Below are 26,659 nucleotides of genomic sequence, written 5' to 3'. Positions count from 1 at the left end.
TTCAGATTACCACTTGTTCTGATCAATGGCACATGCACTTTCTGAGCAGCACTTCAAAACGTACGAAGAAGTGGAAAATTGGGTGTCTGAATGGTTTGCCTCAAAACAAGAAAAGTTCTTTTGGGATGGTATCCACAAATTACCTGAAAGATGGGAGAAATGTGTAGCTAGCGATGGACATTACTTTGAATAAAGCACTTTTGATGTTTCTCTTGAAATTATCATGTTTTCTTTGATTATAAGATCCGTATTGTTAACCAGTACACTCGTTTACTAAAGGGATCAATTCAACAAGAGGATATAACCCTGGAAACAAATACGCACCCAATACAGGAGCACCAAAATATATAAAAATACGTCTAGAGGATTTTAAGGGAGAGATTGACACCAATACAGTCATAATAGGGGACTTTAACACCCCTCTCACTGGATAGATCTTCCAGACAAAACTTAACAAGTAAACAGAGACTCTAAAGGACACACTGGGTCAGATGGATTTAATTAACATTTTTAGAACATTTCACCCCAAAGCTGTGCACATGGGTCATTCTCAAAGACCACATGTTAGGACACAAAACAAGTCTCTACAAGTTCAAGAAAATTGAAATAATACCTAGCATCTTCTCCTATTATAATGAAAGAAATTAGAAATCAACTACAGTAAAAACACTTAAAAACATTCAAACAAGTGGAGGCTAAATAGCATGTTATTAAACAACTAGAGGCCCGGTGCATGAAAATTAGTGCACTCGAGGGGGGGGGTGTCCCTCAGCCCAGCCTGCACCCTCTCGCAGTCCGACACCCCTTGGGGGGTGTCCACCTGCAGGCTTAGGCCCGCTCACCAGGGGATCAGGACTAAGCTGACAGTCAGACATCCTGGTTGCAGTTCAGGAGCCCTTGGGGGATATCTGACTAATCTGCTTAGGCCCCCTCCCTGTTCAGGAGCCCTGTGGGGAGCGGGCCTAAGCCATTAGTCGGATATCCTTAGCCCTGCTAAACATGGAAAATTAATAATAAGCTATTTACCCCTACAACTAAAGAATTAGAAAAAGAACAAGAAAAGCACAGAGTAAGTAGAAGGAAGGAAATAATAAAGATTAGAGCAGAAATAAATGACATTGAGGCTAAAATAAATAAAAAAAAATTAATGAAACCAAGAGCTGTTTTTAAAAAAGATAAACAAGATTGATTAACCGTTAGCCTGACTCATCAAGAAACAAAGAGAGAGGACCTGAATAAAATCAGAAACAAAAGTGGTGAAGGAACAACTGACAGCACAGAAATACAAAGGATTGTAAGAAAATACTATGAACAACTATATGTGAACAAACTGGACAACCTGGGTGAAATGGACAAATTCCTAAAAAAAATACAATCTTCCAAAACTGAATCAGGAAGAATCAGAAAACCTGAATAGGCCAATAAAATTGATGAAATTGAAGCAGTAATAAAAAAATTTCCAGCAAACAAAATCCCTGGTTCAGATGAGTTCATAAGAGAGACTTACCAAACCTTTAAAGAAGAACTAACACCTGTCCTCCTCAAACTATTCCAAAAAATACAAGAGGAAGGAACACTTCCAAACTTTTTTATGAGGCAAGCATTATCTTAATTCCAAAACCAGATTGAAAACACTACAAAGAGAATTACAGGCCAATATCCCTGATAAACATAGGTGCTAAAAACCTCAAAAAATATTAATTGGATCCAGCACTATATTAAAAAGATCATACACCATGACTAAGTGGGATTTATTCCAGGGCTGCAAGACTGGCACAATATTCTCAAATCAATAAACATGATCCATCACATAAACAAATTGAAAGACAAAAAACATCACGTGATCATATCAATAGATGCAGAAAAAGTATTTGACAAAATCCAACACCGTTTTTTGATAAAAACTCTCGGCAAAGTGGGAATAGAGGGATCATATCTCAACATAATAGAGGCCATAGATGACCAATGTACAGCCAACATCACACTCAATGGGCAAAAACTAAAACCATTTTCCCCAAGAACAGGAATAAGACAGGGGTGTTCATTTCCACCACTCCTGTTCAACATAGTACTGGAAGTGCTAGCCACAGTGATCAGGTAAGATGCGAACATAAAAGGCATCCAAATTGGAAAAGAGTAAGTAAAACTGTCATTATTTGCAGATGACATGATATGTACTCAGAAAACTCTAAAGATTCCACCAAAGAACTACTAGATTTAATAAAAGAATTTGGTAATGTAGCAGGATACAAAATCAACACCCAAAAATCGATGGCCTTTTTTTTAAACCAATAATGAATTCTCAGACATAGAAACTAAACCAACAATCCCATTTATAATAAAATTGCAATAAAAACAATTAAGATACTTAGGAATAAAGTTGACCAAGGAGATAAAGGACTTATACTTGGAAAAGTATAGGATGTTGAAAAAGAGATAGAGGAAGATATAAACAAGTGGAAGAATATACTGTGTTCATGGATTGGTAGAATTAACATAATTAAAATGTCCAAAGCAATCTACAGATTCAAAGAAATCCCTATTTCAAATACCAAAGGCATATTTCACAGATCTAGAGCAAATACTTCAAAATTTTGTGTGGAACCAAAAAGAGACCCAGAATAGTGGTAGAAATCTGTTTTTTTTTTAAAAAATATTCTTATTGATTTCAGAGAGGAAGGGAGAGGGAGAGAGAGATAAAAACATTAATGATGAGAGAGAGTCATTGATTAGCTGCCTCCTGAACATCTCAAATTGGGGACCAAGCCCGAAACCCAGGCATATGCCCTGAATGGGAATTGAACCATGACCTCCTGGTTCATAGGTCGATGCTCAACCACTGAGCCATCCTGGCTGGGCAGTGAGAAAAAAAAAAGTTGGAGAGATCACAATACCAGATATCAAGTTATACTACAAAGCCACCATAATCAAAACAGCCTGGTCCTGGCACAAGAACAGGCAAATAGATCAATGGAACACCACAGAACCAAAGAAATCGACCCAAGCCATTATGCTCAATTAGTTTGACAAAGGAGGCAAAAATATACAACAGAGTCAAGACAGTCTCTTCAATAAATGGTGTTGGGAAAATTGGACAGATACATGCCAAAAAAGGAAAGTAAATCACCAACTGACAGAATAAATTCAAGAATACACAAGAATAAACTAAAAATGGATAAAAGACTTAAATGTAAGTTGTGAAACTAAAAAATCGTAGAAGAAACCATAGGCAGCAACATCTCAGACATCTTGCAGTATGTTTACTGATACATCTCTTAGGGCAAAGGAAACTAAGGAGAAAATAAACAAATAGGACTATATCAAAATAAAAAGCTTCTGCACTGCAAAAAAAAAAACAACCAACAACACAAAAACAAACCCCAAAAAACAAAACAAAACACCATTAACAGAATGAAAAGGAAGTCCACTGTATGGGAGAACATATTTGTCAATGATATATCTGATAAAGGGTTAATATCCAAAATATATAAGAAACTCCTAAAACTTAACAAAAGGAAGACAAACAACCCAATGAAAAAATGGGCAAAGGACCTAAATAGACACTTCTCCAGAGAGGACATACAGATGGCCAATAGACATGAAAAAATGCTCAAAGTCACTGATCATCAGAGACATGCAAATTAAAATGACAATGAGGTATCACCTCACACTGGTCAGAATGGCTGCCATCAACAAATCAACAAATGACAAGTGTTGTGAGAATGTGTAGAAAGGGGAACCCTAGTGCACTGCTGGTGGGAATGCAGACTGGTGCAGCCATTATAGAAAATAGTATGAAGTTTCCTCAAAAAATTAATTATGGAATTTCCATTTGACCCAGTGGTCCTACTTCTAGGAATATATCACCAATCAGAAATAATGTATACACTCCTATGTTCATAGCAGCACAATTTACAATAGCTAAGATCTAGAAACAGCCTAAGTGCCCATCAGTAGATGAATGGATAAAAAACTGTGGTACATTTGCACAGTGGAATACTATGCAGCAGTAAAAGTGAAGGATCTCTTACCCTTTGAGACAGAATGGAGGGACCTGGAGAGTATTATGCTGGGCAAAATAAGTCAGTTAGAGAAAGATAAGTATCACATCATCTCACTCATATGTGGAATCTAATGAAAAAATTAACTGATGAACAAAAAAAGAGAAATTGTTGAAATGTCACGAATGATCTTTCTCTTTACTATTATAGATTCAATAGAGGCCGAGTGCACAAAATTCGTGCATGGGGAGGGGTCCCCTCAGCCCAGCCTGCACCCACTCCAATCCGGGACACCTCGGGGGATGTCTGACTGCTGGTTTAGGCCGGGGATCGGGCCTAAACCGGCAGTCAGACATCCCTCTCACAATCCTGGACCACTGGCTCCTAATTGCTCACCTTCCTGCCTGCCTGTTCACCCCTAACTGCCCCCCCCCCGCCGGCCTAATCGCCCCTTACTGCTCTGCATGCCAGACTGATTGTCCCTAACTACCCCCCCTGCTGGCCTGGTCACCCCTAATTGCCCCCCTGCTGCCAGCCAGGTTGCCCCCAACTGCCCCCTCCCTGCCGATCTGGTCTCTCCTAACTGCCCCCCTGCTGGCCTGGTTGCCCCACACAGCCTGCTGTTTAGTCGTTTGGTCGTCCCTCACTAATCCCCCTGCTGGCCTGGTCGCCCCATGTAGCCTGCTTGTTCAGTTATTTGGTTGTCCCTCACTAACCCCCCTGCCAGCCTGGTCGTAGGCAGCCATCTTGTGAGGGCATGACAGTCAATTTGCATATTACCTCTTTATTATATAGGATACTATTTGTATACCTATCATCCTATATAATAAAAGGCTAATATGCAAATTGTCCCCTCAGGAGTTTGACCAACTGGGAGTTCTACCGATTGCTATGATGTGTGCTGACCACCAGGGGGCAGTGCGGAATGAAGGAAGGCCTCAGCCTGCAGCTGGCAGCCGGGGGAAGGAAGGCCCTGATGGGCTCAGATCGCTGGCCAAACCTAAGGACCCTACCCGTGCATGAATTTCATGCACCAGGCCTCTAGTACCTTAATATTTGTTTCATCCTCCTTAACTGGAATCTTGATTTTCCACTTTGAAAATACTCAGTTTGTCCATCGTGGGGATAATTGGAAGCATGTGGCCTGGGTGGAGGGAGACTCATCCCGAGAGGTGAAACAGTGGGGACCTGCATCTAGGGCAGTGGAGGCAGGGAAAACAGGAAAGGATCTGGAGATGTCAATGAGCAGCTCTCACGGCTTAGGCCTGGAGATGAGAGAGAAGTTGGAGTGTAAGATAGCTGCCAGATTCTAGACATGGCTGATTGGGTGTGTGGCAAAGCATGAGGATAAATGATTTTGGAGCAGAATACAAGGAGATAAATTTTGGATAATTTAAATTTGTAGCACTATTGAGACATCTGGTTATAATATCTCTGTAGAACTGGTGCTCAGGAGGGATATACAGAAAATATATGGATTCGTGAATCATTAGCATATGACTTTTGATGGCCTGGTGATTTGAGTTGGGCATCCCCAAGACCACCCTCAGGCTGAATGATTCACTAGAGGGATTCAGAACTCAGAAAGCTGTTATACTCGTGGTTATGGATTGTTATAGTGAAAGGAGTCAAAAACCAGCAGAGGCAAACTGCGAGGGCAGAGTCCAGCCACAAGCTTCCAGTTGTCCCCTCCAGCGCGTTTGTGCAGGTGGCACTCACTTATCCCCACATGCTGCCCAGGCATTTTTTTGGGGTTTGTTCACATCGGCATGGGATGCCCACATGACTGACCTTAGCTAGTCAGCCTCCGGCCTCTCCAGAGGTCCAACTGAGACTTCATGGCTCAAGACCCCCACACAATCCCATTGTTAGCACAGACTATCTGGCACAGCTCAAAGTCGCAGACAAGTAGACAAGTTTCAGGTAGGGTATTCCTAGGGCTTAGAGATAATCTTCCAGGAGGCAGGCAAGGGCTAGACCTTCCTTTGGAATGTGCAGGGTTTGGAGATCCCACACCTGCTGGATCAAGTCTTTTCTGCACACACGGGATTGAGTGAAATCACTGGCGTGGCTACTAGTATGTGGGATGAACAGAGAAGATGCCGTGGGCAGGGCTGTGGAGCACCCCAACCTCTCTGGCATAAACAGGGAAAGGGACTTTCACAAAGGAGCCTCGGAGGAATATCAGGGAGGTAGAAGCAGTAATGTCCCGGAAGCCAAGGGAGGAAGAAATACCCAGGAGATCGTAACAAATGTGACAGGGAATTCAGGGAAGAGAATGACTGGAAAACAGATCCATTGGATTTAGAAGCAGGAGGCTCGTGCCATTTTTCACGGAATGTTTTCATTACAGCGGCTGGGGCTGGAAGCCTGACTGTAGCAGTCTGGAAATGCTAGGAAGTGGAGACGAGGAATGCAGACAAGTATTTTGAGCTGCTTGATTGTGAAGGGAAAGAGAGTGATAAGGTGGCAGCTAGAAGGGAATAGCAGGTTGAGACATGTATTTCTGTCACCATGGGAAACATGGGAAGACTTGAGTATGTTACTAGATTGTGGGAAAGAAGATGAAAATGAGAGTGAGTGTGGAAGAAAGAGTGAGCGAGAGATGACTTAGGAATACAGGAAAGAAAAGACATGTCATGCGGAGAGGATGTGCCTGGGGTATTGAGGACAGTGTGAGGAGGAGCCACTTTAGGGATCAAGAAGGAAACGACTGTCAGGCATCACCGAGGCACTTGGGAAGTTACTAACTGATCATGACGGTTAGGCTGGAAAGTGGAGTCCAGAGTTTACGACCGTAGAGTGGGCTGAGGGAGCGAGAAGAGTATGAAGATAGCAGATTATAAAAAAGGGGCTGTTGAGAGTTTAGCTAAGCTTCCTCATGGTGTTGCTGCCTTGACATCCCTTTTGTTTGGCCAAGTGCCTGCTGGGATTTAAAACTGAGACTGGCCCCTTGTGCAAGTACATGCTCTAACAGCAGCCTGCAGTCACCAGCACATGTAAGTTTCTGATGTGACAACCTGGACAGCCCTTGTGAGCGACTGTCTCCTTTCCTCCCAGGGCCTTTATGCCTTATGCGCTCCTTAGATGAGACCCCTGTGGACCTTCCCCAAACCCCACTCTTTTGGTTTGAGTTGACTGGCCCAGCTCTAGCGTGGGTACCCCAAAGCACTCTACCTATGGACACCAATAAATGCCTGTGTTTCAGGCCCTGCTGCCTGCTGCCTGCATCTTGCCTTGACCTTTCTGTGTGGCCCCTCAGGTATACCAGGTACTTCTTCCAGGACCTGTGAGTGATACCCTTCTTGTTTTAAATTTCCCTGTGGTCTCTTCTTGAACCATGGCTCACCATCTGACACGCTGTGCTCCGCTTAACAAACGTTAAGACTGCAAAGCCGTAACAGGAGCCGAGCATACAATTTTGGAGGTTCTGTGTGAGGATCTACAGTCGAGGGGTGGTCCTGACCTGGTAGACGACATTCAGTGAGTCAGGGGTTAAGATATTGAAGGTTGGGGGTTGCAATGTGTCACCCACATCTCTTGTTTTAATGACTATATTGCCTCACCTGACGGAGAGAATGCCTGGCCTGGAAGCTTCCTGGGTTGGTTTTCTGGAAGCTAATGCTAACGTGTTCTTTCGTACAAGATAGCAGTCGGGACAACTTAGTTCATTAGGATCGGAAATCCTAAAGCAAACAGCCTTAAACACCATGGACACTTGTGAGATGACCGCTTCAGGGCCAGCTTGGTCAAGAGACTTCAGGTCTATTTGTCTGCGGTTCTCTCAGCTTGGCCATATGTGGGATTAATTATTTTTAAATTAAAAAATTTTAAAAATATATAAAGTACACATAACATAAAATCTACCGTCTTAAACATTTCTGAGTGCAGAATTCAGCGGCATCAGGTACATTCACATTGTTGCTCAGCCGTCATCACCATCCATCTCTAGAACTCTTCTCATCTTGCAGAACTGAAACTCTGTACCACTGACCAATAACTTCCCATTTCCCCTCCCCGCTGCCCCTGGCAAACACCATTCTACTTGTTTCCATAGACTACTCTAGCAACCTCATATAAGTGGAGCCATACAGTACTTGCCTTTTTATGACTGGCTTATTTTACTTACCATAATGTCCTCAAGGGTCAGCCCATGTTGAAATATGCATCAGAAATTCCTTCCTACTTAAAGCTGAATACTGTTCCATTATATGTCGACACCACATTTTGTTTACCCCTTCATCCATTGATGGACATGGGGTTGGTTTTTTTTTTTACTGGAAATGAGTAATTTTTAATTTTTTCTCCTTGCTTATACACATTTAATAAAATTTCACAATGAGCATATGTTACCGTTAAAATAAAATAAAAAGAAAAGTTACAAAAATGGTTTAAAAGAATATGCAAGATATTATTCACAATGTGTTCTATGGGAAAAGAGGATTACAAAGCAGTTTGTCCATTATAATTTCTTTCTAAAGGTACTTCTGTATATGGGTAGTGGTGCAGAGGAAAAGTGATGTACCAAGACATTAACAATTATGATTTTGGGTTATATCTGGGATTACAGATAATTTCACATAAACACATACCCTTTCCTTATTGTTCTCTTACCCCTAAAAATGTGCCTTATACCTCTTGGTCCTTTTTTTTTTTTTTAATTGAGGTATTATATGTGTACATATCTTACCATTACCCTCCCCCACCCCACACCCATTCACGCCCTCACCCCCCCCCCCCAGAATTTTGCGTCCATTGTTTATGCTTATATGCATGCATACAAGTCCTTCGTTTGATTTCATAACTCCCCCACCTCTCCCTAAATTTCATGGGGTTGGTTTTGCCTCTTGGTTATTATGAACAATGCTGCCATGGATATGGGTGTGTATATATCTGTTGGAGTCCCTGTTCTCATTTCCTTCGCACATATACCCAGAGGCGGAGTTGCTGGGTCATTTGTTTAATTTTTTAAGGCACTGCCAGACTGATCCATAGCTGCTACACTGTTTTGCATTTCCACCAATGTAGGCTTAATTCTTAAGCTGCTTTCCAGCTGGTGGCAAAGGTTCCAGGCGTTCTCTCCCCACATTGTGATGTCAGAAAAAGGGTGGAGATTCTGACCGGAATTCTGAGCAGTCCTTATGACACCAACCCTGCCGAGGACCATGGCTAATCCTGAGCCAATGCTGATAAAGGGAGTGGGGTGAACTGGTCCACCCTTGTGCTGGAGGTGGGGTCAACATCTTGTAAGTACATCACTTGCTGCATGAAGCTTCAAGGGGGATCACTGTGTAGAGAGGTCAAGCCTTAGTTGTTTCAGATAAAAAGGTATTTTTATGTACATACTAGGGGCCCAGTGCACATGCACTGGTAGGGTCCCTAGTGGCTGCCGGCTGCCTGCTGGGTACTCCCTCCCTTCCCCTGACTGGCCCTGCCCCCTGGTCGAACTTCCGGACGAACTCCCAGTCGAGGGGACAATTTGCATACTATGCTTTTATTATATAAGATGTGCTGGGGGACCATTTCCCTGGATCTGCATTCTATTCAGCTTGCTATACTTAGCTCCTTGCTTAGCTGAAGCTTCGATATTTCTCTGACCTTTGGAACAGTGGCCCAAGGATGCAGGACTGTTAGGAAAAAGGCTGGCTTGTTTTTAACACATGTTTTTTTTGTGTTTTGTTTTTCACTACCGTTACAGTGAAAGGTAATCATTAAGACTTTTGCCAAAAGTCAAGCCTTTTCCTCTGCCGGGGGAGAAGGCACATTGGCCGGGTTCCTCGGGTCTCAGAAGACAGAGCTGCATGTGGGTCCTCGCTGATGGCTGGGCTACAGCACCTGCCAGCCTCCGGGTCCGGAACTGTGCCTTTGGTGAGAGGCCACGCTGGCGGCACAGGCACCTTCCCACGGTCAAGCAGGTGACTTAGGATTGTGTTAGGAGGGAGATGCCAGTTCCCAGGCCCACAGTCACACAGAGATCCAGAGGGAAAAGCCTTGGAAACCAGTATGCCTGCTCTTTCAGAAGCCAAATGCCAGCTGGTTGCAGCCACGCTCCGAGCCCATGTGGAAGGCCTCACTGCTATCAGGCCTGGCTCTGTGGAAAGGAATTTCCCTGTGAAATTCAGGTGCTGTAGCCACTCCCCAACAAAGGGAGCCCGGAGCCCAAATGTGGAAAGAAGTGTGTATCTCACTCAGAGACTCAGCTGCCTCGGGAACGCGGGACCAGCGTGGCATTTCCTGCCCAGAGGCCTGGGCCGGCTCAGGACGCGCTGGCCGAGGAGCCACCTCCCAGCAGTGTGTGCACAGTGGGTCCCTCTCAGACCTGGGCGGGGCAGGCAGGCCTGCTCAGTGCCTCCCCCGGTGGGGGGCACCCATTTTTACCTTTAAGAATGAAATGTATTGGCCCCAAAGCGCTCAGGCACCTCATCAGCACCTTCCTGCCTGTCAGGGACCTCTACCCGGTCGCTGGAGTCTGAGCGGGGCCCTGCCAGACCCTGCCATGCGGTTTCTTCGGTTCCATGTTCCCAGGCTTCCTGGTTGCCAGCTCCAATAGTGGGGGGCCAGTGGCAGGCCTTGCCCAGCCCCCAGGAAGGCTCCGCACAGGACCTGCCAGGGCTGGGGCTTGGAGTATAGCTGCGGGGCCGCCTGGGCCTGGTCCAGAGCCTGGAGGGGCCCTGCCCTCTCAGGGGGCCCAGGGTGCTCTGACCGCCAAGCTGCCAGCCCCGCAGCCTTGGTTTGCGTGGCTCCGGGAAGACGGGCCTTTCTTCATCGGGGCCGCCCAGGCCCGCAGAGAAAGTGCCCCGGTCCTGTTTCCCACCCTCTGAAAACGGGGACTCGGACTTCCCGGGGTGTTCCCGGCTCTTCGTGTTTCAGCAGGAGGATCCTGTGCGTTTGATCTAAATCTGGTCTCCCGCTGGAGAGACCCAAACAATCTCAGTCAAAACAGTATTAACAGGAAACCTGTCTCTGGAAGCCAAGAATGCAACCCAAATAGCTGCAAGCCTCACTCTGACAGCGCCATGTGGGGGAGGCCTTTACCTGAGAGAAACCAGAAGTGCAACTCGGCCCCCAAATGGTCTGGCCTGCAGTGGGGTGCAGGGAGCACGGGCTGCCGGGCTTGGTGGTGCAGAGGTGGTGGGACCGCCTACAGGCACCAGGGCACAGGGAGCTGGGCATTCCAGCTCCAACCCAACTGGCCACCCAGAGCCATGCAAGCAAAAGATGTGTTTTCATCGAATGAACAAGCCAGGTATTTTTGTTTGGTGGAGATAATTGAGAATTTTAGAAGGGGAAAAAAAATCCTGTTTCTTTCTTTCTTTTCTTTCTTTCTTTTCTCTTCTTTCTTTCTTTCTTTCTTTCTTTCTTTCTTTCTTTCTTTCTTTCTTTCTTCTTTCTTTCTTTCTTTCTTCTTTCTTTTTTTTTAAATAAAAGCACTTTAACTATGGAATATTTGTGAACTCAAAACACTATTAAGAAGAGAAAAATCACCCATAATCTTACAATGCAGAGAGAACTGCAGCAAATGCTTTGTAGGAACTTTCTATGTTTTTTTTTTCTTTACACACACACACACACACACACACACACACACACACACACGCTTTCTAATGGTTTGCATGCCTCCTGTTTCAGTCTCTTTTCACCTACTTTCCTCTCCTCACACGCAGTCACAGCTGCCAGCTTCCCGACGTGTTTGCTACACATACAAGAAAACATGTATTTATTCATGTTTTATATGCAAGAGGCAGCGGAGTACCTTTCTGGACCTCCATTTTTTGAACTTGACAATGTGTCAGTGTGTACAGATCTGCTTCCTTCTTTTATAAAGTTGCATAATATTCCCCAGTATGATTGTGCCATAATTTATCCAGCTGCATATTATGAACATTTAGATTGTTTTCAGATTTTTGATGTTAAAAGTGCACTTTCTAGAAGTGGCATTATTGGGTCAAATTCCACATGTTGAGAGCGATGAGCCAAGGGCTCTCCCCAGAGCAGCCGCCAATCTGCACTCCCGCCTGCAATGTATGGGAAGGTGTTTATTTCCCTTCCCTGTCACTCACACAGCTTGCTATCACAATTTTGGAATTTTGTTGATTACATAAGTGAAAAGTATCACTATGTAGCTTGCTCTGCATTCTTCTCAAGAGGGAGATGGAAACTATTTCCCATATTTGAAGCATTTGCATTTTTGTGTCTGTGAAACGTCAAAGATATTTTCTCACCTTTATCTGGGCTGCAGGTATCTCTCTTTCTCTTCTACTGTTTTCAGAACAATGTTTTTACTTTTTGGCCATTACGCCTTTCCTTCTTTGTAGCCCAACATGAATGGAAGCTAATGGCTGCTCACAGCACAGAATTTCTTTTCCCACTTACTAATCCCCTGCCTCACAGACTGCTTCCTGCAAATAGGACTTAACAGTGTGGCTCCTCACTCATCCTTGTCTCTAATGCTCCATCCTGGTGACACAACCAAGCCCCATGCTCCCAGCTCCCACAATCAAGAGATAATGGACTTGCACCTCAATTTTTATCACTCACCAGGAGAGGTATGCTTCTGCTGAGTTTTATTTTTGAAGATTTAAAGCTGCAGACACTTTATTTTTCTTGATCTTGTGTTTGACCTAAATGCTTCCAGAACACCTTCTTATTTTGTGCTTCAGAACTCCAGAATTTTCACTACTGTTTCAAGAATGGAGCTCATAATGCTTTTTGCTTCACCTTCTTGCTTTTGTGGAATTTTTTAAAGGTGTAAGGGGAAATGCTAAATTTTCTTTACCTCTTTATATTCACAATTTCTTTATATTTTTGCATTACATGTCTCTGATTTGTAACTAGATTAAAGCTTTACAACAAAAGTATCTTCCTTTGAGATGAATATTGTTTCTTCTATTACAGATAAGAAACAGTAATGCATTTCTCCTCTATATAAATTATTTCCTTCCTTTTTATTATAGTTTCTAACTCCCACTATATAGTCCCACTCCCACTGTTCACAAAAAGAAAACAATAGATAACAAATCAAGTGATATGTGTCTATTATAAGAGTAAATGTGTGTAATAAATAACAAAGAGCTGTATGTACAAAGCAAAAATACAAACCCATTCTAAACTTGGGGAATCCCGACACACAAAAACTGATTTTTATCAATTATTCTAGTTTTGCTAGTCTGTAAATTATTTCATGAAAAAAGTATAAAACACAATCCAGTATAGGTCTCCCAACTTTCCATTTCCTCCCCAATCATACATTTTCTAGGCATTATTTCCTTTGCTAAGGATTGGTTGATATATTTTATACCCAAAGATCTTTAAATAACATTCTTTAGAGGATAATTTTGTTTCATTGGGAAACTTCTAGCAATGTACCACAAGCTGGCATGTCCAGGTGGCAAAAATAAATTTGTTTTGCTGGAAATTTTTGCACTCTATAAAATTCTTTTCTGTGGTAGTTGGTGGAGGCCAAGAATGCTTTTGAATTTAGTATCATTGATTCCAATGCTCACTGTATTCTGGAAAAATCAGTAATTGCAAAAAATGTTACTTTAATAAGAGCGTTCCCTCACCGTACTCAAAGATGTAAAATTCTAAAGAGAAAGGTATTTATTGGAAAAGATTTCCTTACCCTCAAGTCTGAATGTGGCTGGGCCACCTCAGCTTTCTCTTATGATGCTTAAGTTCTTTACATTTATGTCTAGGCACTGACCTTTTAATTATATTTGTAATTTTTGGAAATAGCCACAGGGACAGGATTGTAGTCTAGTGCAGAGACATACAGACACCACCTTGTAGAAATGTTAGGACTTTGTGCCGTCTCCTGTCCTCACCTGCCCAGTTACCGGTGAGATTTTAGGATTCACTCAGTCTCTTTCTGTTTCTTTTCACTCAGTTCCTGCATGTTGAGATATCAGGCTCCGAGAGAGTGCCAGACAGGAGGTTCTTCCTTTCGCATCCTAATTTTAATTGATTTTATTAACGTGCTTAAGGTGGAGACTCCTTGGCTTCTGAATTAGCTGGCTGGGTCTTTGCCACCTGCCAGAGCCTGGTCTGTCCCTTTGGGGCAATGAATGATGGTCAGACCTGGCTGACAGGGTCCGGAGGAGCCTGGGTGGATTTGTTATATTGGAAATCAGCGACCTGAACAGAAGATGCCTTAGTAAGCCAAATTTGGAGTCTTTATTACACTAGTGGTCTCAGAGGAGTTGCCTCTCAAAGTCTGAGCCAAGTAACATGGAGGAAGCTTTCCCTTTATGTCCTTTGGTTTCTTTGTGTCCCAAACATGGGATTATATTTCCGGACCCTTTGCGGGCTTTACAAAGAGCCCTGTGTACTGGGAGATACTTTGCAGGAAGCTTGTAGCCTTGAGCACAGCACAATTCAGTAACCTTGAGCACAACATAATTCAGATAACTAAAAGACACCTGGCATGGAAGTAACCAGGGATGGACTAGATCCTTATGTCAGCAGAGTGGCTTGTAAGGCCAGATAATTGAGCTTATTTTCCCTATTATTCGAGCAAGTGTGCTTATAGAAGCCAAGAATAGCAGAGTTAGTTAACAGAACAAAGGACTATCTATGTTTAGTGGAAAATTTCAAACAGCAGTTTTTACAACATAGAGGTTACGGGAACAAGATGGAGTGCCTATGCTTCAGATTGATTACTGCTAAGGAAAAGGTTTTCTTTATTTGATCAGCCTAACATATATTTGAAAAAATATATTTTATTGATTTTTTTACAGAGATGAAAAGTGAGGGATAGAGAGTTAGAAACATCGATGAGAGAGAGAGACATCGGTCAGCCGCCTCCTGCACACCCCCTACTGGTGATGTGCCTGCAACCAAGGTACATGCCCTTGACCGGAATCGAACCCGGGACCTCTCAGTCTGCAGGCCGACACTCTATCCACTGAGCCAAACCGGTTTCGGCCAACATATTTTTAACTGACATGATTCTAAGACACAAGGGAAACGTTGGGTGAAAGTCACAAATGTTCCAGTCTCAGGAACAACAGTCCGTCACCCCTGCCCAAGCACACAGGCCTCTGTCAAACTTTCCTCTTGGTTTGTAGCTCTGTGCTGTGGAAAATGATTTTCTTTCTTTTCCCACTTCAAACATTATTAAACAATTTGTCATGTATTATTTACTAGACTGGCAAATTTTTTCTGAAACCCCCACCCCTCCCCCACCCCCGCCCAAAGGGGAAGTGTTATCTCAGAATTTAGGTAATGGGCCAGTATTTGTGATCCATGAATACAGAATATATTTAGATTCATTATTATCTTGGTATTTGCTAAGCTAGAGAGGAACAATGGTAATAACATAATGATAGAGACAGTAGTTAGCAATTAGTATGTGTGTCAGACACTCTTCGAAGTGTTGTGTTTGAGACTGACTGGGGCAGCGGGGGAGCATGTCCACTGTGGTCCAGAGGAGGCTCATGAGAATTTTAAGTGATTGCCAGTGAGCCCACCTTTGATTGTCAGTGGCGCATCATCTTAAAAGCAACTTCATGCACGGAATAGTTATATTTGGACCTGAAGAGAATCCTTTTGAAGATGGTACGTTTAAATAAGCTTTTCTGAGGATTATCCAAATAAACTTCCCACTGTTACGTTTATAACCAAAGTGTTTCATCCAAATGTGTATGCTGATGGTAGCGTATGTTTAGATAACCTTCTGAATCCGTGGAGTCCAACATCTGATGTATCTTCTATCTGAGCATCAACGCAGTCTCGGCTGCGTGAACTGGATCCAAACAGTCCAGCTGAAAGCCAGGCAGCCAACTTTATCAGGAAGACAACGGAGAAGAGAGCTTCGGCCATTGTTGAGCAAAGCTGGAAGGCTCCATGATAGACAACTGGTCTGATAATCCTTTCCACCATTGTTGTGTATATTCACCTCTCAGTAGAAAGGCTAACACATTTTAAGCACCACAGGTTTTAAGGATTCTGCAGAAATAAAAAAGCCCTTCAGTTTAAATATACAAAAGCTTGTGTGTCTTGATTAATTACTTTTTTATTGCATGGTGTGAACCAAGTTACTGCTTACATCAATTTGTAATATATGCTGCTTGTATTCTTCCAAATGTATAATGTTGGTGTGGGGTTTTCATGGCAGAATATACACATTATGTAGGTCTATTAAAAAACATTTTATTTTTGTTAAATCATTAAATCCCCATAACAATGGAAAAAGCAACTGTTACTCTCACTTTACAGATGAGGAGACTGGCCCAGAGAGGTTAAGAAACATGTCTGAGGGTACACAGCCAGGAAGTGGTAGAGCAAGGCAGGGATGGAGGTCATCCAGCTTCAGCGCCTGTGAAGAATGCTGTGTGTGTGCGTGCGTGCCCACGTGTGCACACACATGCATGATTTGTGCATATGCTCAGGGCACTTACTCCCACACAATGTAATGAGATAACTTGTTGGGTCAGGAAATTGAGCTAATAAATTCATCAGCCAAGAATTACTTTTGAATGGGCATCGCAGTTGAGATTGGCTCTCTGATTCTTGAAAGTATTGTAGGTGATTGAGGCCAATCTGGAGCTGGGCCTAGGAATATTGGAATTTTTTATTTTTAGCTTAGCGTTTGTTTCCTTTTTTTGGTCCAGACAAATTCTTAAGGCTATTCCTTGAGGGAATTTATAATGAATGGAATTTGGAAGATGTTATTGATAATAATAAATTTACCATCCCATTAGGATTATTCAGAAAGCAAGCAATTATCTGCCCCCTCCCCACACTGTAGCCCTCAGTATGTGATTGAGCTGTGGCCTCGGCAGAATTGCCCGGGACTATATGACCCTGCTGCTGCCCAGGGCACTGGATATTGTACACCTAGTCCTCCCCTCGCAGATCCTAAACATCTACCCAAATAAAAGGCATAAGACATAACTTTTAGCTACTTGGTATCATTTTGTTATAGTTTTCCAGAATGCATTTTCTTAAAAAATTCCTATGCTGCTGCCAAACCAAGTCTTCAAGAGGCTAATCAAAGGCATTTGAAGGGTCTGGTAGGTAGTATGGGTTGATTTGTTATTCCTTTTCCAATGTCCTGCTAGTGCAGTGTTGTGTGCAGAATATAGAAAGCTAATGCTGCATTTCCCCGCCGCCATTGCACCTGATGGGCTGTATGCTTCACCAATCAGATACACCCATGTGAGATTTAAATTTTGAATTAAGATGAGAGGCAAGAGAGGTGTGGCAGGGGCTCCATTTGCTGATGTGCATTGCAAAGGGGAAAGCATGTATTGGAACCAGAAACAGTAAAAGAATGCTCTAGTCACCATGAGTCACTCCTTATGCAGTTGTTACCAATTGTCTAGGTAATTAGGCTTATTTCTTTCAGACTGTTGTAGGAATTGCTTTTTGATTTCCCTTTTTTAGTACATAAAACATGTTATGTTCCTCAAGTCAACACTCTGTAACGAGGTGCAGTCTAAGACAAGAACCAGATGCTAATTAGTCAATTCCTCCCGCCTGGGATCCAGGTGGTGGTGGTGGGGGAGCAGAGGTCATTGCCCCAGGACACGGGCAACAAGTCAGAATTCATGCCCTCTATCTCTCAGCCAAGCATTAGGCTTCGTTCCCTACCCGCACCAAGGGGTCAATAGATGTCACAGCTGGCTGACTCAGTCCCCCAGACCAAAGTGACTGCTTTATATTCAACATTACCACCAGATGGCCTTGACTGAGCACTTAGGCATGCGGGCACTGGGACAGACGTCAGCACCTGGCCTCTGCCTCACGGTGCTGACCTTCCACTGTGAGGCCCCTAAGGACACTGTGGTCTGCTCCTCATTTGTTTATTTCTAGGGACCCAACCTACCTTCACCCCACCCTGCCTATAACCAAAAGGACACATCCATTCACACACATAGTCTGGGTTTCCTCAGAGGGCAACAGACCTGAGATTGAATTCTGTTTCCAAGTTACCAAATGTTCAGCCTATCATGATGGTGTGGTTCACCCCCTCCTGGGTGGGTGGTCGACCCCCTCCGGGATGGGTGGAGGTGCTGCTGACTGCGTCCTCCTGATGTTCGTCACTTTTCGCCAATGACTGAAAAAGATGAAAGGATTAAGAAACACAAACTAGAAGTTACAAAAAACAGTTATGAGGATGTAAAGAACAGTTTAGGGAATATAATCAATAATCCTATAAAATGAAAGCCTAATATGTTAAGTGTCCAGTCCTCCATTCAACCAATCAAAGTGTAATATGCTAATGATATACTCAGGCCGCTCAACCGCTCGCTATGATGTGCACTGACAACCAGGGGGCAGATGCTCCGACTGGTAGGTTAGCTTGCTGCTGGGGTCCAGCCAATCGGGACTGTGCCAGACAGGCCAGACATGCCCTGGAACCCTCCTGTGGTCCCTCCCACGCTGGCCAACCTCCCACGTCCCTTCCCAGCCCTGATGGTGCACCAGTGGGGTCCCTCGGCTTGGCCTGCACCCTCTCACAATCCAGGAACCCTCAGGGGATGTCGGAGAGGCCAGGCTGAGGACAAATTTAGTTATTCAAACATTGACAATCTCAAAAGCACCGGGCCTCTAGTCTTGTAATAAGAATCCTTGTTCTCTTCCAGCCTGAAACAGAGCAAGTGCCTGCCCAGTTCCCAGGAAACACCTTTCTCTCTTCAGGAGTGCCCCACTCAGAAACCCAGGCTGTGATGAACCATCGCCCTCAGCATTCACTGCCCTCTTTCTTGTATCCCATTCTCCCACAAACCTTCTCTTTCTAGATCCATTCAAGGAAACAAATTACAACAGCTGCCGACCAAAGGGGGAACAATGATAGGTAGTAGCACTTGGGCCCCAATTTTTCCTTTGCCCTCCAGGCCCTCCATTACAGTTAAGTCTCCAGGCAGTAGCTACAGTGATTCTTTTACAATGTAAGCCGATTTGGCTCAGTGGATAGAGCAGGCGTCCTCAAACTACGGCCCACGGGCCACATGCGGGTGTTTTTGCCATTTTATTTTTTTACTTCAAAATAAAATATGTGCAGTGTGCATAGGAATTTGTTCATAGTTTTTTTTTTAAACTATAGTCCGGCCCTCCAACGAGCTGAGGGACAGTGAACTGGCCCCCTGTTTAAAAAGTTTGAGGACCCCTGAGATAGAGCATCGGCCTGCGGACTAAAGGGTCCCAGGTTTGATTCTGGTCAAGGGCACATGCCCGGGTTGTGGGCTCCATTCCCAGTGGGGGGTGTGCAGGAGGCAGCCAATCAATGATCTCTCTCATCATTGATGTTTCCATCTCTCTCTCCCTTCCTCTCTGAAATCAATAAAAAAATATATTAAAAAAAATGTAAGCCGAGCCTTGGCCAGTGTTGCTAAATGGTTAGAGTGTCAGCCTGCGCACCGAAGGGTTGCAGGTTCTATTCCCAATCAAGGGCACATACCTGGGTTGCAGGTTTGATCACTGGCCCTGATTGGAGAATGTGTGGGAGGCAACCAATTGATGTGTCTCTCACATTGATATTTTTCTCTCTCTCTCTCTCCCTCCCTCGCTTGCACTCTCTCTAAAACATCAATGGGAAAAGTAATCCCTGGTGGGGATTAACAAAAAATAATAAAAATAGGAAATAAATGTAAGTTGGGTCACGCTGGAGCACCTCCACCCGCTTTCCATCTCAGAGTAGAAGCCTTTGCCCCCGCTCACTCCGCTCCTGACACCGACAGCCGCCATCTTCCTCAACACACCGAGAATATCCATTCTCTCCTATGTTCTTATTGATAGAACCCTGAAATGTGGATCAGTTGCCTGTGGTCGAACCTACAACCCAGCTATATTTCCTGACCTGGAATCGACCCCACAACTTTTCAGTGTTTGGACACAACACTCCAACCAACTAAGCCACCCAGCCTAGGCCTGAAATGATTCTTTCTCCCCCTCCCCCTCCAAAGAATAGTTTATTGATTTTTAGAGAAGGAAGAAGGGAGAGGGAGAGGGACAGAGAAACATTGATGTGAGCCTGGCTAGAGTGGCTCAGTGGTTGAACGTCGACCTATAAACCAGGAGATCACGGTTTGATTCCTGGTCAGGGCACATGCCTGGGTTGTGGGCTCAGTCCCTGGTGTGGGGTGTGCAGGAGGCAGCCAATCAGTGATTCTCTTATCATTGATATTTCCATTTCTCTCTCTCTCTCCCTTCCTCTTTGAAATCAATTAAAAATATATATATTTGTGAGAAACATCAATGTCAGAGAAACATAGGCTGCCTCCTGAACATTCCCTACCAGGGATCAAGCCTGCAACCTGGGCATGTGCCCTTAACCGGAAATCAAACTGCAATCTCCAACAACCCCCAACCAACTGAGCACACGAGCCAGGGCTAGAAATTATTCTTAAACATGCAGCTTATTTAGCTGTACATATGAATGAATGTATTGATAGCTTCACTTTAAAATATTTTAAAAAATATAGAATACAACATTAAAATGATACGATACTAAACAAAACATAGCTAACTTAGCATTTTGCAAATCACTAAAGAAATTCTTGCTATTTGAAAATAAGATAATACTTTGGGACACAAAATTAAACTCATTACTTTTCTTATATCTTACTCAAAAAACATGTCCACATAAATTTCTGTCTCACCTATTCTGTTTTATCATAAATTACTTAAAAAGAAAAAGAATGACAGAACTTCTGGTCAAGATGGTGGAGTAAGTAAATGCTCACTGCTTCCCATGATTACATCAAAATTACAACTAAATTATAGAACAACTACCCTTGAGAACCAACTGAAGATTAGCTGAACAGAACTCCTATGAGTAAGGATGTAAGAAAAAGCCATGTTAATTCTGATAGGAGAGAAAAAGATGTGAAATAGGCTGGTCCCATACCCATGTGTGGTGGTTTTGAATCAGGAGGGATATCTACAGAAGTCCCCACTGAAGACCAAGGAGTCCCAGCCCCACACTGGGATCCCCAGCCTGGAACACTAGTACCAGGAAGAGGATGCCCCACAATAGCTGTCAGGAACTACTGAAAACCAGCAGGAACTCAGCTAGAGGGCCACTTGAGTGCCAGACATCCTCTAAAAGGGCCCATGCACAGACTCACTCACAAACACTCACCCTAAGCTCCAGCAAAGGGATAGCAGCTTGAAAGGCAACAGTGACACATGGGAAGACCGCATTGTCTGGCTCCAGGTTGAGGGATGGAGGAAGAGGTTTCTCCAGGGGATGCCTGCAGGCTCCATTATGCTTTTGTTGAGCCCTCCCCTCACACAGCCTGCAGGCACAAGTGGGCACTAAGTATAAGTGTCCATTAACTTGGCTTTCACTGCCCTTGCCCACTCTGGTGATTTTCTGAGACCCTACCCCACCCAATTCATGCACCTGTCTGGAACCTCTTTCAGAGTCTAACCTACACAAGGGGCTAGCCTGGGCCTGTGCTATGGACATTCCTAAAGTCTCTCAAAGGTCCACAAATCCCAAACAAGAAGTGGCTGGCCTTACCATGCCTTTTATCTCTTACTAAGTGGCCCAAAACACAGCACTAGTGGTAACCAGCCTTAGTTCACAGCATAACCACTCTTTGGTGCCTCCAAACCTAGCACAGGCAGCTACCAGTCAAAGATGACTTTGTAGCTCCTACCAGGTGGCCCCAAGCCAGACACAGGCAGTGGCTGACCTTGTCCCCCACCAAGAGGCCACAGAACCAACACACCAGGTGGACAGTCTCAGACCACACCAGAGCACCACCCAATTAGTGCTACAAATGACACACCCAAAGGGTAGACTTGGCAAGCATATGAGCCTTGCTAAAGCAAATCCTGCTTTGTGAGGTCAGCCCCCACAAACAGCTTGTCTCCTAAAGTCATAGCCAGTCCTCACAACCAGTCAACATGGGGGTTAGTTTCACTCACTGATGTGCCAGCACAATCAAGGCTTAACTACAACAGGAGGGCACACACAAATCACACTAGCGACACCCCTGGTGTACCTGGTTCAGGTGAACAGGTAGAATATGCTACTGGGCTCTGAGGACACCTAATGTATAAGGACACTCTGCCAAGACTGGGAGATGTAGCAAATTTATCTAATACACAGAAACAAACACAGGGAGTCAGCCAAAATGAGAAAACAAATAAACATGTTCAAGTTGAAAGAATAGGGCAAAACTCCAGCAAAAGAACTAAACAGATTAAAGGCAAGCAATCTACATATGCAGATCCAAAATACTCATTATAAGGATACTCAATGAACTTAGGGAAAAATAGGTGATCACAGTGAGAGCTCCAAGAAACAGAAGTAGGAAACATTAAAAAGGAGATAGAAAACAGGCAAAAAGCACCAGTCAAATATGAAGAATACAATAACTGAAATGAAGAATACATTGGATGGAGTCAACAGCAGAATAGATGAAGCAGAGTACTAAATCAGCAATTTGGAAGACAGGGTTGCAGAAAACACCTAATCAGAACAGCAAAAAGAAAAAAAGAGTAAACAAAATGAGGATAGTTCAACACCAAGTCGAAGATCACTTTGTAGCTCCTACCAGGTGGCCCCGAGCCAGACACAAGCAGTGGCTGACCTTGGCTCCCACCAAGAGGCCACAGAACCAACACACCAGGTAGGCAGCAGGTAACAACATTCACATCATAGGGGTACCAGAAGGAGAAAAGAGACAGCAAGAGATTGAAAACATATTTGAAAAAAATAATGACTGGACACGGCGATGGCGGTGCCTGGAGCTCGGCGGCCACCCAGCGCCCGTCCCAGCCGCGCGGCCCTCGCGCGCCTGGTTTCGCGGGACGCGCGCACCGCGCACCGGACGGAGGCCCGGGCGCCCTTTCCGTGCACCTCCCGGCGGCGCTAGACTTCAGTAAAGTTGACTGAAATGAAGGGATTAAGAAGTACAAATTGAGAAGTTTGAAAAAGATGGCGGCGGAGGTTAAAGGCTGTTCTGTTGCCTCGCACCCAGCGAAATCGGAGGGGATGAGGTGTGGAGGTGCGTGGGTCTGGCTGGTGGCGGGGGAAAGGGGCTTTTGTTCCAAACCTAAGGGAGATTAGCTCTCCATCACCCTGAAACCCATCTTCTGGCGAACCCCGGGAGACCCAGATGCCTGCGGGGAGAGGCGGGACTCTTGCAGAGGTGCGCCCAGCAATCAGTGTTTGCTGCGCTGGAGTGCGGAACGAGGGGACTTAGATACATGGAAAGCAGAAGGACCAGACTCACAGCCATCGAGGCTCGCCGCACCATGGCCTGTTGGCGCCCTGAGACCCCGCCCCGCCCTGGGACCCGCCCCGCACGTCTTGAAGACCTGCCCCGCAAGTCTTGCAGGCACACCGGCGCCCCAAGCAACGGCTTATGCATGTGGGTGGCCTGCCCTCTGGCAGCGGACCAGATGATCTGCTGTTCTAGTCGGACTGCTCCAGGGCCACTCAGACAGGAGGAAGAAACTACAGTTTTTGCTGTAATCCTTGCTGAGTGCCTAAGGCAGTAGCTGATCTACACCCCATTGGAGACCCAGAAACGAGGGCATCTAGTGGTCTGTGGGAGATGACACCAGATTTCAACCACGTGCATAAGGGACACATTCAACGGGAATATTCAGTGAGCGCCAAAGCTTTGCTGCACCAAGACCCGGCCCATAAACGTGTCTCCTGCACAGCAACTCTTCCTTTATAGACAAAGAGAGCCCCCCCAGTGACACCAACAACAATCAAGACTTAACTATACAAAGGAGGACCAAGATGGAGGCATAGGGCGGAAGCCTGATTGTTGCCTACCACAACAACTTTGAGACTACGACAAGAGAGCAGAGCAGACACGATCCAAGACCACCATAGGGCTGGCTGAGTAGATGCTCTACAACTAGAATAAAAGAGGGGGATGTGGGATGATGCTGATGCCGGTGACCCAAAGACCACACTTTAAGAACTACAGCTCAGGCGACACAAAAGAACTATGGCTCAGGCGATACAACAGCGGCCTGGAACGTGCTCGGCGCAGTTCCCCCGGCGGTCTCCGGCTGAGGGGACGGCTCCACTGGCAGCCAAGCACGGACAGACGAGCCCCTATGAGACATGGGGTGGGAGACTCCGCGCTTGCTGACCTCTGAGTCCGTCAAGAATCTCAACGCCCCGGAAGCGGCCAAGTGCGCATGCTCGGCGACCGGCCACCGATGCAGACCCAAGGGCCGACACAGCGACGCCAGACTGGCCCACCGCCATGCACCGGGTGCACCGGAGCTTCGCCGAGCCGCCGCCCGACGAGTTCTGCAGCAGCCATACTGGAGCTCCGGAAGGATGGCCAGGGGAATTGCTGAGGGGGGATTGACCGGCAGGAATTGGGATCGGGAAGACGGGGCCCCGCTGAGACCCGGATGCGGGCGGGGTTGCGCGCCTCTGGGCTCGGGTGTGGTCACACGCCTCTGGGTATAAGTGAGGCCTCACGTCCCTGAGTCTAGGTGAGGCCACATGCCCCTGGGTCCAGGTGAGGCCGGACTCCGGGTCCGGGTGAGGCCAAGTGCCCCTGGACCCGGATGACGCTGGATCCCGTGCCCGGGCGAGGCCAAGCGCCCCTGGGTCTGGGAGAGCCCACACACCCCTGGGTCCAGGCGAGACCATGTGTCCCTGGATCCGGGTGAGGCCGCGTGCACCTAGGCCCGGGTGAGCCCAAGTGGCCCTGGGTCTGGGAGAGGCCAAGCGTCCCTGGGTCCGGGTGAGACCATGTGTCCCTGGATCCGGGTGAGGCCTCGGGCACCTAGGCCCGGGTGAGGCCACGTGCCCCTGGGTCTGGGAGAGGCCAAGCGTCCCTGGGTCCGGGCGAGACCATGCGTCCCTGGATCCGGGTGAGGCCTCGTGCACCTAGGCCCGGGTGAGCCCAAGTGGCCCTGGGTCTGGGAGAGGCCAAGCGTCCCTGGGTCCGGGTGAGACCATGTGTCCCTGGATCCGGGTGAGGCCTTGTGCACCTAGGCCCGGGTGAGCCCAAGTGGCCCTGGGTCTGGGAGAGGCCAAGCGTCCCTGGGTCCGGGTGATACCATGTGTCCCTGGATCCGGATGAGGCCTCGTGCATCTAGGTCCGGGTGAGCCCAAGTGGCCCTGGGTCTGGGAGAGGCCAAGCGTCCCTGGGTCCGGGTGAGACCATGCGTCCCTGGATCCGGATGAGGCCTCGTGCACCTAGGCCCGGGTGAGCCCAAGTGGCCCTGGGTCTGGGAGAGGCCAAGCGTCCCTGGGTCCGGGTGAGACCATGTGTCCCAGGATCCGGGTGAGGCCTCGTGCACCTAGGCCCGGGTGAGCCCAAGTGGCCCTGGGTCTGGGAGAGGCCAAGCATCCCTGGGTCAGGGTGAGACCATGTGTCCCTGGATCCGGGTGAGGCCTCGTGCACCTAGGCCCGGGTGAGCCCAAGTGGCCCTGGGTCGGGGAGAGGCCAAGCGTCCCTGGGTCCGGGTGAGACCATGTGTCCCTGGATCCGGGTGAGGCCTCGTGCACCTAGGCCCGGGTGAGCCCAAGTGGCCCTGGGTCTGGGAGAGGCCAAGCGTCCCTGGGTCCGGGTGAGACCATGTGTCCCTGGATCCGGGTGAGGCCTCGTGCACCTAGGCCCGGGTGAGCCCAAGTGGCCCTGGGTCTGGGAGAGGCCAAGCATCCCTGGGTCCGGGTGAGACCATGTGTCCCAGGATCCGGGTGAGGCCTCGTGCACCTAGGCCCGGGTGAGCCCAAGTGGCCCTGGGTCTGGGAGAGGCTAAGCGTCCCTGGGTCCGGGTGAGACCATGCGTCCCTGGATCCGGATGAGGCCTCGTGCACCCAAGCCCGGGTGAGCCCAAGTGGCCCTGGGTCTGGGAGAGGCCAAGCGTCCCTGGGTCCGGGTGAGACCATGTGTCCCTGGATCCGGATGAGGCCTCGTGCACCTAGGCCCGGGTGAGCCCAAGTGGCCCTGGGTCTGGGAGAGGCCAAGCGTCCCTGGGTCCGGGTGAGACCATGTGTCCCAGGATCTGGGTGAAGCCTCGTGCACCTAGGCCCGGGTGAGCCCAAGTGGCCCTGGGTCGGGGAGAGGCCAAGCGTCCCTGGGTCCGGGTGAGACCATGTGTCCCTGGATCCGGGTGAGGCCTCGTGCACCTAGGCCCGGGTGAGCCCAAGTGGCCCTGGGTCTGGGAGAGGCCAAGCGTCCCTGGGTCCGGGTGAGACCATGTGTCCCAGGATCCGGGTGAGGCCTCGTGCACCTAGGCCCGGGTGAGCCCAAGTGGCCCTGGGTCTGGGAGAGGCCAAGCATCCCTTGGTCAGGGTGAGACCATGTGTCCCTGGATCCGGGTGAGGCCTCGTGCACCTAGGCCCGGGTGAGCCCAAGTGGCCCTGGGTCTGGGAGAGGCCAAGCATCCCTGGGTCCGGGTGAGACCATGTGTCTCTGGATCCGGGTGAGGCCTCGTGCACCTAGGCCCGGGTGAGCCCAAGTGGCCCTGGGTCGGGGAGGGGCCAAGCGTCCCTGGGTCCGGGTGAGACCATGTGTCCCTGGATCCGGGTGAGGCCTCGTGCACCTAGGCCCGGGTGAGCCCAAGTGGCCCTGGGTCTGGGAGAGGCCAAGCGTCCCTGGGTCCGGGTGAGACCATGTGTCCCAGGATCCGGGTGAGGCCTCGTGCACCTAGGCCCGGGTGAGCCCAAGTGGCCCTGGGTCTGGGAGAGGCCAAGCGTCCCTGGGTCCGGG

At 47.1% G+C, this 26,659-nt stretch overlaps 1 pseudogene; it reads left to right on the top strand.

Moving 5' to 3' along the window:
- The first annotated feature begins 15,409 nt into the window (after nt 1–15,409).
- Nucleotides 15,410–15,958, top strand: LOC103292902 (ubiquitin-conjugating enzyme E2 B-like; annotated as a pseudogene).
- The last annotated feature ends 10,701 nt before the right edge of the window (nt 15,959–26,659 follow it).

The sequence above is a fragment of the Eptesicus fuscus genome, chromosome 17, assembly GCF_027574615.1.
Source record: "Eptesicus fuscus isolate TK198812 chromosome 17, DD_ASM_mEF_20220401, whole genome shotgun sequence".
NCBI lineage: Eukaryota > Metazoa > Chordata > Mammalia > Chiroptera > Vespertilionidae > Eptesicus > Eptesicus fuscus.
This window is presented reverse-complemented; position numbering and strand designations above follow the sequence as displayed.